The sequence below is a fragment of the Triticum aestivum genome, chromosome 4D (genome assembly GCF_018294505.1).
Source record: "Triticum aestivum cultivar Chinese Spring chromosome 4D, IWGSC CS RefSeq v2.1, whole genome shotgun sequence".
Classification (NCBI taxonomy): Eukaryota; Viridiplantae; Streptophyta; class Magnoliopsida; order Poales; family Poaceae; genus Triticum; species Triticum aestivum.
The window spans coordinates 255,386,127-255,396,198 of NC_057805.1; positions in this window are offsets into that span (position 1 = coordinate 255,386,127).

A 10,072-nucleotide genomic window follows, 5' to 3' on the forward strand; every position below is an offset into this window, starting at 1 on the left:
AATAACAATCTCCTTACATTATCTGTCTGTACTTACTCTTTGTGTGCCTAACACTTCTGTCTTTTCAGTGCCCAGGCAAAGCTCACCAAAAGAGCAAAGAAAACCAGGTCAGCCGGAGTGCCAGACTTGCCTGACCCGGAGGCGACGGCTCAAGAGCCGCCAGCTACCTCCGCCCCCGAAGCCACCATTCCAATGGACACGGCGCCTGAGGCCCCTGCCCCGACTACCAAGACAACGACCGAAGCGTCGGTTAACCCGGAGGCCTCCGGCTCAGCCCCACCAGCAGACGACCCGGACGTGGTAATCACCCGGACGGAATTCGTTGAGCCGGGGAGACCGACCGCGTTGGCCAAGTGCTCCGCGAAGGGGGAGTTACTGCAGCCCCACCGGGTGAACCTGGACCTCTCCGGCTACACCGACTTGAGCATTGGAGAGCTCGTCTCTGGCTACATCAGCCAAGTCCACAAGAGCCGGGACGCCGAGGTTGCCATGGTCAACCAGATCCAACAAAAATCCGAGGTACCCTTCTGCTGTCTTCTTACTTTACTGCATAGTTACCTTTGCCATGCTAGCCCCCAAGTCGATGACTTATACTTGAATATGTTGTAGACTTAGGTTCCGGCTTACTCAACTGAGCCGGCAGTACGTAGATAGAGATGTTCAATATGCATTAGCCCCCAAGTGCCAAGTGCCTTTGCTTGGAAAGCGCTTGGGACTTATATAACAACTGTTAATTAACCCGGAAATACATGCAGGCTGTTGGCAAGAAACTAGAGGCGGACCTTGCGGATCTCAAGAGCCGGCTAAAGATGCAGGAGATGGAGACCCGGAAGGCAAACGCCAAGTTTGTATCCAGCATCGCCACTCAAGAAAAGTTGAAGACCGAGTTTGATGCTGAGAGGAAAGCCTGGGTCGAAGAGAAGGCCGCACTGGTAACCCGGGCAGAACAGGCGGAGAAGGCCCTCACTGAGAAGACCGCTGAGCTCTCCGGCCTAAAGCGCCAGGTTTCCCAAATGGTGGCTGCTATCTTCGGTAAGTCGCCTCACCGGCTTTCATCAAGTCTGTATATGTCATGATTCATCCTTGTCACCGGCTTATCTGATCTTGTTAAACAGGTCCCAGGAGTGCCAACCTCAACCAGAGCGTGGTCACCAAGTTAAAGGCCGTGTACACCCTGGTGGAACAACTCTACACCGGGTCACAGCGCGCCTTAGCTGTGGTGGCCCTATCCAACGAGGTGCCAACTCATCTGGCCGAAGTCCTGCGCCGGCTCGCTGTTCTGCCGCAGCGGATCCAGGAGCTACGACGGGCCTCCGCGAGAGCCGGAGCAATTGCCGCGCTGAGCCGGGCCAAAGCATTCCTGCCGGAGCTAGACCCGGCAGACATCGCCCTGGGTTACCCAAGCCTGAAGGAAGACGGCTCAGCCTTCGACCAGAAGGACTTCGCGGCATGTGTGAAGGCTGTACGCCCGGTGGCCACCCTCATCGGGAACGACACCGACTTAACCAAGTACCAGCCGGGTTATGATGCGGAGAATCAGAGGATTCCAACCCCTCGCTATGAAGCCCTCAATCTGATCCCTCCGGCTCGTCAGCACACCTTCGCCCCGGAGATTGACCCGGCCGGGTTAATTGACGAAGAAGCCCAGTTCGAAGCTCTCAGCGGCATCAACTGGAAATCATCAACCTTCGAGGTCTTGGGATCAGCCGGAGGAGAAGACAGGAATGAGCCGGGGACTTCAACTCAGCGGGCATCATAAGTTAGCTGGCGGCTTATCAAACATTGTTCCATCTTTTAGACTTGAAGAATGATTGTAATAGAGTAAGTGCAACAGTTTATCTCTGCCGTGCCATCGTGCACGTTTTGAATGCGAAAGCCCTTTGAATTTGTCTCTTTGATGTTTCTCCGGGTCATAATCATCCCTTTGTTTTTCTCAACCTCAAAAGATGCCTTTAAGTATCTGCATAGAAAAGGCAAATCACAAGTCTCGAGGCGGCTTACCGCCCTGAGAATCAGGTGTTTGAGATAAATAACCCGGAATATGAATCAAAAAAGGACTGGCCCTTAATTATACTCTGAACATAGCCATAATAACACACTTAACAGCCTGTAAGCATCTTCCGGTTTAAATAACCCGGGTAGTAAGGTTGACACCTTAACTCCGGTTTACCTTGCTTGATGACACCCATGACGTGCAACTAACACTGTAAACCAAAGTTAAGCCGGCAAGTGAGACCCGGCCATGCACACCTCAGAGTAAACTTGTGAAAAAGCAGAAGAACTTAGGGGCTTCCGGTTCGAATACGACCAGAGACCCGGCCCCAAGGGGTTAAGCCAAGATTCGGATACGATCATACAGCCCCCAGTGGGTGTGGCGATGCCAATCAAGAGGGTACCGACAGCTATGTTCTCTTTGGTTCGAATACGACCCATGTTTGAACAGGAAGCCCCCAAGTGATTCTTAAAATTGTTTAACGACGCTGATTCGAATACGATCCACGTCGGTTCTCAGAGGGGTTAAACTATGATTCAAATATGACCAAAGGCAACCTCCCAATGAGCTCGGCACTTTGCCAATCAAATGGGTATCGACAGCTATGTTCTCTTTGGTTCGAATACGACCCATGTTTGAACAGGAAGCCCCCAAGTGACTTTACTGCTTACGGCTAGATTCGAATACAATCATAAGCCGGATCCTCCTTTAAGTCAGTATGTAAAAAACAACACACGCCTATTTGGAGGAAAAAAGGACAGAGGTCCTGCTTTATTGCTTATCATAATATATACATGTCTGAGATAAATATGTACACCACGAGAGCCGGTAGCTCAAGTGTAGTAAGGCCGAAGCTGAGCTATGTTCCACGGCCGACGGGTCTCCTCCTCAGATTTACGCGAATCTTTATGCTCCCGAATATCAATGAGGTAATATGACCCGTTGTGCAAGTTCTTGCTGACCACAAAGGGCCCTTCCCAAGGTGGGGATAACTTGTGTGCATCTGTTTGATCCTGGATGAGCCGGAGCACAAGGTCGCCTTCCTGGAAGACCCGGGATTTGACCCGGCGGCTATGATAACGGCGCAGGTCTTGTTGGTAAATCGCTGAACGGGCTGCTGCCACATCACGCTGTTCGTCCAACAAATCCAGAGCATCTTGGCGCGCCTGTTCATTATCCGTCTCAACATAAGCCGCCACGCGAGGTGAATCGTGACGGATGTCACTGGGGAGGACTGCTTCTGCTCCATAAACCATGAAGAAAGGCGTGAAGCCTGTAGACCTGTTAGGAGTAGTGTTGATGCTCCATAAGACGGAGGGCAACTCCTCCACCCAACAACCCGGCGTCCGTTGCAAAGGGACCAAAAGTCGGGGCTTGATGCCCTTCAGAATTTCCTGGTTAGCTCTCTCAGCTTGACCATTGGATTGAGGATGAGCCACTGAAGAAACATCAAGTCGGATATGCTCTCGTTGACAAAATTCTTCCATGGCGCCTTTGGAGAGATTGGTGCCATTGTCAGTTATAATGCTGTGCGGAAAACCAAAGCGGAAAATCACCTTTTTCATAAATTGAACCGCCGTGGCTGCATCGCACTTGCTAACTGGCTCAGCTTCCACCCACTTTGTGAATTTGTCAACTGCCACCAAGAGGTGGGTCTTCTTATCCTTGGACCGTTTAAAAGGCCCAACCATATCAAGCCCCCAGACCGCAAAGGGCCAAGTGATTGGGATCATCCTCAACTCCTGAGCCGGCACATGAGCCCGTCGTGAGAACCTTTGGCAACCATCACATTTACTGACCAAGTCCTCTGCATCAGCATGAGCCGTCAGCCAATAAAAACCATGACGGAAAGCCTTGGCTACAAGGGATTTTGAGCCGGCATGATGGCCACAATCCCCTTCATGGATCTCCCGCAAGATCTCTTGGCCTTCCTCAGGGGAGATACAACGTTGAAATGCCCCTGAAACACTGCGATGATGTAACTCGCCATCGATGACGATCATTGACTTAGCCCGCCGGGTTATTTGCCTGGCCAAAGTTTCATCCTCAGGCAACTCTCCCCGGGTTATATAAGCCAGATATGGCATTGTCCAGTCTGGTATGACATGAAGAGCCGCCACCAGTCGTGCCTCCGGGTCAGGGATAGCCAAGTCCTCCTCTGTAGGCAACTTAACCGAAGGGTTATACAGGACATCCAGGAAAGTGTTAGGCGGCACCGGCTTTCGCTGAGAGCCTAGCCGGCTTAAAGCATCAGCCGCCTCGTTCTTCCTGCGATCAATGTGCTCCACTTGGTATCCCTGAAATGCCCAGCAATGGCATCAACCTCGCGGCGATAAGCCGCCATGAGAGGATCCTTAGAATCCCAGGTGCCTGATACTTGTTGAGCCACCAAGTCTGAGTCACCAAAGCACCTTACCCGGCTTAAGCTCATCTCCTTAGCCACCCGAAGACCGTGGAGCAAAGCCTCGTATTCAGCCGCATTGTTAGTGCAAGGAAACATCAACCGTAGCACATAATGGAACTTGTCACCTTAGGGGAAGCCAATACAACACCAGCCCCCGAGCCCTCCAGCTGTCTGGACCCATCAAAGTGGATAGTCCAATAAGTGTTATCCGGCTTTTGCTCAGGCACTTGTGACTCTGTCCAATCATTGATGAAATCCACCAAAGCCTGAGATTTAACAGCAGTGCGTGGCACATATTTGAGGCCATGAGGTCCAAGTTCTATAGCCCACTTAGCAATTCTCCCTGTGGCCTCTCTGTTTTGAATAATATCACCAAGAGGGGCAGAACTGACCACAGTGATGGGATGACCCTGAAAATAATGCTTAAGCTTCCGGCTCGCCATGAACACACCATATACGAGCTTCTGCCAATGCGGGTACCGCTGCTTGGACTCAATGAGCACCTCGCTGACATAATAAACCGGCCGCTGAACCGGATGCTCCTTACCCGCCTCCTTGCGCTCCACCACAATAGCCACGCTGACGGCTCGTGCGTTTGCCGCCACATACAGTAGCAAGGGCTCCTTATCAACCGGAGCAGCAAGGACTGGGGGCTCTGCCAGCTGCTTTTTCAAATCCTCAAAAGCGGTATTAGCTGCATCATTCCAGACAAAGTTATCAGTTTTCTTCATCAACTGATATAATGGCATAGCCTTCTCACCCAAACGGCTTATAAACCGGCTTAAAGCAGCGATGCGACCCGCCAAACGCTGAACGTCATTTATACACGCCGGCTTAGCTAGGGAGGTGATGGCCTTGATCTTCTCCGGGTTAGCCTCAATGCCTCTGTCAGAAACCAAGAAGCCCAATAGTTTGCCTGCAGGAACACCAAAAACACACTTGGCCGGGTTAAGCATCATCTTATAGACCCGGAGATTATCGAAGGTTTCCCTTAAGTCATCTATCAGGGTTTCCTCCTTGATGGATTTAACCACAATATCGTCCACGTAAGCGTGAACATTGCGCCCGATCTGTTTATGAAGACAATTCTGTACACAACGCTGGTAAGTCGCCTGTGCACACTTGAGTCCAAAGGGCATAGACACATAGCAGAAGGCTCCAAAGGGAGTGATGAACGCCGTCTTCTCCTGGTCCTTAACTGCCATCTTAATCTGATGATACCCGGAATAAGCATCCAAGAAACTTAAGCGTGCACAACCTGCCGTAGCATCAATGATTTGATCAATACGGGGGAGAGCAAAAGGATCAGCCGGACACGCCTTGTTCAAATCCGTGTAGTCCACACACATCCGCCAGGTGCCGTTCTTCTTGAGTACGAGCACCGGGTTAGCCAACCATTCTGGGTGAAAAACTTCAACAATAAACCCGGCCGCCAAGAGCCGGGCCACTTCTTCACCAATGGCTTTCCGCCTCTCCTCATTAAACCGTCGAAGGAACTGTCTGACTGGCTTAAATTTCGGATCAATATTGAGAGTATGCTCAGCGAGTTCTCTAGGTACACCTGGCATGTCAGAAGGCTTCCACGCAAAGATCTCCCTATTCTTACGGATGAACTCGATGAGCGCGCTTTCCTATTTTGGATCCAGATTGGCACTGATGCTAAACTGCTGAGATGAATCTCCTGGAACAAAATCAACAAGCTTAGTTTCATCAGCCGACTTAAATTTCATCGCCGGCTCAGTCTCCGTAGTCGGCTTCTTCAGAGAGGTCATGTCCGTTGGGTCAACATTGTCTTTGTAAAACTTCAACTCCTCTGTAGCACAAACAGACTCTGCATAAGCTGCATCACCTTCCTCACACTCCAGAGCCACTTTCCGGCTGCCGTGAACCGTAATGGTCCCATTGTGACCCGGCATCTTGAGCTGTAAGTACACATAACACGGCCGTGCCATGAACTTGGCGTAAGCCGGCCGTCCAAATATAGCATGGTATGGACTTCTTATCTTGACCACCTCAAAGGTCAATTTCTCCACCCTGTAGTTGTTCTCATCACCAAAAGCCACTTCCAATTCGATCTTGCCGACTGGATAAGCCGACTTACCAGGTACCACACCATGGAAGATAGTGTTTGACTGGCTGAGGTTCTTATCAACCAACCCCATACGGCGAAAAGTCTCATAATAGAGGATGTTGATGCTGCTGCCTCCATCCATGAGTACCTTTGTGAACTTATAACCTCCCACCTGAGGAGCTACCACTAAGGCCAAGTGGCCCGGGTTATCCACCCGGGGAGGGTGATCCTCCCTACTCCACACTATAGGCTGCTCAGACCACCGCAAGTAGCGTGGAACTGCCGGCTCAACAGCATTCACAGCCCTCTTGTGAAGCTTCTGATCTCGTTTGCACAAACTAGTGGTGAACACATGATACTGTCCACCGCTAAGCTGCTTTGGGTTGGTCTGATAACCCCCCTGCTGCTGTTGATGACCCTGACCAGACTGTTGATTAAAGCCCCCTTGACCGTTCTGAGGACCGGAATTTGAGCCGCCGCCCGGGCCATGAAAGCCGCCGGCGCCTGAGCCGCCGCCCGGGCCATTGTAGCTCTTAAAGGCCTTCATGATCGCGCAATCCTTCCACAGATGAGTCGCTGGCTTCTCTCTAGAGCCATGCCTTGGACAAGGTTCATTCAACAGCTGCTCCAGCGTTGGACCTGACCCGCCGCCTCGGGGAGGGGGCCTCCCCTTGCGTCGCTGGTTATTACCTTGGGAGTTGGCGTTGGCTACAAACTCTAGGCTGCCATCGGCCTTACGCTTGCCTCCTCCTTGGTTCCCCGGGTTAAACTGAGGACCCTTGCCATTGCCGTTCTTCTTTCCCTTCCCTGTCCTTTCATCGTCTGAAGGGGGATCCTTGGTACCATCGGAATCGGCGTACTTGACAAGAGCCGCCATTAGGGTACCCATATCGGTGCAGTCGCGCTTAAGCCGCCCGAGTTTCATCTTAAGGGGCACAAAGCGACAGTTCTGTTCCAACATTAAGACTGCAGAGCCGGCATCCATCTTATCTGATGAATGTATGATCTCCTTGACCCGGCGAACCCAATGGGTCGTGGATTCACCCTCCTGCTGCTTACAGTTAGTCAAATCCACAATTGACATAGACTGCCTACAGGTATCTTTGAAGTTTTGAATGAACCGGGCTTTCAACTCAGCCCAAGACCCAATGGAGTTCGGTGGTAGCCCTTTCAACCACGTGCGGGCAGTTCCATCTAACATCATGGTGAAATATTTGGCCATGGCCGCCTCACTGACCTCCAGCAATTCCATAGCCATCTCATAACTCTCAATCCAGGCTGCAGGCTGTAAGTCCGCTGTATAGTTAGGCACCTTCCTAGGGCCCTTGAAGTCCTTAGGTAGACGTTCATTACGGATGGCTGGCACCAAACAAGGGACACCCCCGGTCCTGGTAGAAATACCCACATCAACGGACGTCGTCGGATAAGCCGGGGGGGTCTGGTAAGCCGTCAATTGAGGCACCTGCTCCGCCTCTTGCCGCGCTTGGTCTGCTGCATAAAAGGCTCCATTATGAGCCGGGCCATGGCCAGGGGGCGGGTCATGGCGTCGGACATTACTTGAGCCGGTTGCTGAGACCATGTGCCGGCTGTAACTCGGGCTCTGGCCTGGACGAGGGGTCGAGTGGATCCTGTCCCGGCTGTAGGAGTACGCCTCTTGCTGTGCCAGTGCCGTCTGCAGGAGTTCCCTGACCCGGCGGGTTTCGATGGCCGCCGGAGAGTCGCCGTCAACGGGGAGAGCCGCCAGTCGTGCTGCCGCAGCCACCATGTTCTCCAGCGGGTTATCATAATGACCCGGGGGTATTGGCACATACTGAGGCGGGGCAGGGGGCACCTGGGGAGGCCCCATCACTCGTGGCTGAATAAGGGGTCCAGACCCGGGCGCAATGACCCCTGGCGGGTTACTAGACCCTGCACCCGGCGTGTTGAAGAGATTGCGTGGATCGTAAACCGGTGGGAGTCGAGACTGGGCCTTCTGATGCCTCCTTCTCATGACCTCGTTGGCCGCGTTCTGATCCATCGTGAGTTGGAAGGACTGTGCCTGAATCAGCTGAGTCCGGGCGTCGAGAGCCGCCCGCTCCGCAGCCAGCCTGATCCCTTCCGCTGCAAGATCCTCTTTAGCTTTTATCAAATCCAATTTTAACTGTGCCACCTCCGCGTCATGCTGAGCTTGATTCGCCGGGTCAACCGCGGTGGTTAACAGGGCCGTCATCTTGTCCGTGAGATCCATCAGCACCTGAGCCGGAGACGGCACCGGGTTTCCCGATCCGGCAGCGGGGTTCTGAACAGGCTGCGCACCAGCCATAAAAACTCCAACCTGACTTGGCGGCTCAAAAGGGTCCGGAATACTGTCGCCGTCGGAACAACCCATGAGCCTGCCATCTAGAAGTTGGTACAACGAGTTTGATTCATCGGTGGCCGACTCGCCGTCAGAGCCGGCGGCCGTCTCATCACCGGATCCAGATCGATCGGAGAGTCCTCCATGGATACACCCCACAAAAGCATGCCTTAAGGCAGGCCGGGCCCGGGCGGGTCGCGCAAGTTGAGCCGTCTCGATGAGATCAGCGCAGAGACCCGGCTCGGGGCCCGGCTCACCAATCTTGCCAATGAAAACGTGAATTCCGCCGAAGGGGACCCGGTACCCGTACTCAATTGAGCCGGCGTCGGGGCCCCAGTTTGCATCGTCGATGTAGAGCTTGCCGCGACGACTCTTGGTCATCCGGCCCACAGTGTATCCCTTGAGCCCTTCGAAGCTGCCCTTCAAGAACTCAAATCCACCATGCGCTGGCCCCACGGAGGAGCGCCAACTGTCGTGGAATTTCCACGGCAGATGTCCTTGAGCTAGGACTTAGTCGTGGAGCCATCGCAACTAGGAAGCTTGAAGGGGTTATGCGGGACAAGGAACACGAGGGGTTATACTGGTTCGGCCCCTTACGATGAAGGTAAAAGCCTACGTCCAGTTTGGGGTGATATTGATTAGGGTTACGATCGCCAGGAGTTATACAACTATCCCCGGCTCTCGATGAGATTGTTGTCGCCCTCAATAGGCTGCCGGGTCGTCCCTTTATATAAGGAGGCTGACGCCCAGCAGCCCTTATAATCCCGGCCGGCTCATAAGAGTGTCTGGCTCGGACTCTAAACTATACACGCCTTACGCTACAAGTTTACTATAACAATGATTGTAACTACGGGCCTTAAGCCATATCCGGGTCTCAGCCCATCTCTGGCCCATCGTCTTGAAACTTGGCTCCGGGCTTCTGATAACAACCGTACGAGTAACCCGGCCCCTCCTGGCGGGTGAATCTAAGGTCTATATTCTCAACACCCTTGCTGGATCAAGAAGGAGGAGACGTCGCTGCACCGTACGTGTGTTGAACGCGGAGGTGCCGTCCGTTCGGCACTCGGTCATCGGTGATTTGAATCACGGCGAGTACGACTCCGTCATCCACGTTCATTGGAACGCTTCCGCTCGCGATCTACAAGGGTATGTAGATGCACTCCTTTCCCCTCGTTGCTAGTATACTCCATAGATGCATCTTGGTGAGCGTAGGAAAATTTTAAAATTATGCTACGATTCCCAACATTACTAACCATGGACATGTGTTGT